The following is a 1,780-nucleotide window of genomic DNA, read 5'->3' as shown; positions in this document are numbered from 1 at the left end:
AAATCGTCACTTGACAATTTAGAAATTTAGGTTAAAAGAAAAAAAATGCGAAAAGCGTTTAAAATGTCAAAAGTAACATCGTTTTTAATCCAAATGGTAAATTAATGGCTTATTTTTAAGGAATTTTTCTGTAAATAATTGAATTTCTGGATTTCATTAAAATTTTGTCAGGTTTGGTTCATTTCTGACCATGTTTTTTGTCAATTGTTGCAACTCTATCTGAAACTGTGCTGAAACTGTCGAAAAGGCAAAAACAATATTAATTTYGACTTTTTAAATGATTTTTTGAACCAATCTTACGAAAAAAACTGAGTTTTTATCTTGAAAATCACAAATAAAAGAATTTCAATAATTTTTGTCGCGTTTTGATTTATTTTGCTGATTTTTTTAAAATAACAATAATGCTGTGTTTGATATAATTTATTGATTTTTTGATCTGATTTATCAAAAAACCAAAGTTTTTAGGTCAAAAAAGTTTTTTAAATGCTAAAAGACACAAATAACTCAATTTTCAATAAAATTTGACGTTTTTTTTAGTTTATTTAATAAATGTGTTGTTTAATTAATTGCATTTTTGGTTGACAAAAATGCTGAAACACTTGAAAAAAGCAGAAATAATGTCATTTTTTATCTAATTAAGTGATTTTTTTAGAAGAAAGAGAAAATTCTCAAAGCTTTACAATCCTACAAATATTTACCAACAAAATTTGATACAGAAACACTTGGAATTTTTTGGCTATTGATTAAAGTTGCCCTAGGAAAATTTTTATATTTTATTAGAAAAACATCCTAAGCACACACCGTGGAAACTTCTTTATTTTTGTGTGAAATATTTCCTCAAAAATTCTTAAAATCGGCGATTGTGAGTCAAATCACGTCGATTTTAATGAAATCAAGCGAGTTTGTATTTTCGGAACGTTGAACACTAAACACAAATTAAAGAGGACCTCGCCTAAAATAATAAACATGCTATTTTAGGCGCTGATATTAATTAATTAATATTCAAGTTTTAATAATTTCATCAATTTGTGCAAACTTTAACACTTCCTGCATTTTATAAAATCTCAAAACGGGCGATAATTCCGTTTCGCATTAATCAAATCAGTTATTTTATTGCGATTTTCTTGTTTTTCATCGATCTGTTGAATAATTCACGGGCTTTTATTTAAGTTTGATAAAAGTAGAAACACTGATAATTATTATTGATGGCTGAAACGTGTACCAAATAAATTATTTATGGCCGATTATGATTAATGACTATAAAATTTCTCGAATAAATGCTAGAAAAGCTTCGCTTGCTATCTCCTTCGCAACTTTGTCTCTTTTAATAAACCAAATAAAACATTGCTCTTGATGATAATTACTTGTATCTCCGGGGTGTAATAATTGGACACTGCTTTTCCATTTACTAACAGAACACATTTATTCTAAACCAATCTTGGGAGCGGATTTGATACACACTTTTATTTATTTAAGTGGGAATTGACAAAGTTTTTCAATCTCTGAGGTGATCTCTCAAATTTGCCTAAGCTGTTGTTCGATTTGCATTCAATTTTCGTTATATTGCGAAAGATTTCAGAACAAAAATCTTTCGTGTGCTAAAATATTTTGACTAAATCTAACTTCAAGTCTTTTTTTTTTCGTTAATTTTTTTGTATTTATAGAAGATTTTAGTTTTACGATATTATTACCACTAATGTATTGAGCAAATCATTTATTTGTTTAAAATCTCAAATTTTGTTTTTTATTGTTTATTTTTCACTCATTGTTCAATACTGTT

The sequence above is a fragment of the Tribolium madens genome, unplaced genomic scaffold (genome assembly GCF_015345945.1).
Source record: "Tribolium madens isolate multiple individuals breed KSU strain unplaced genomic scaffold, Tmad_KSU_1.1 Scaffold_3;HRSCAF=73;Tcas5.2_LG2, whole genome shotgun sequence".
NCBI classification, from domain to species: Eukaryota; Metazoa; Arthropoda; class Insecta; order Coleoptera; family Tenebrionidae; genus Tribolium; species Tribolium madens.
Note: the sequence above shows the minus strand (reverse complement) of the source record.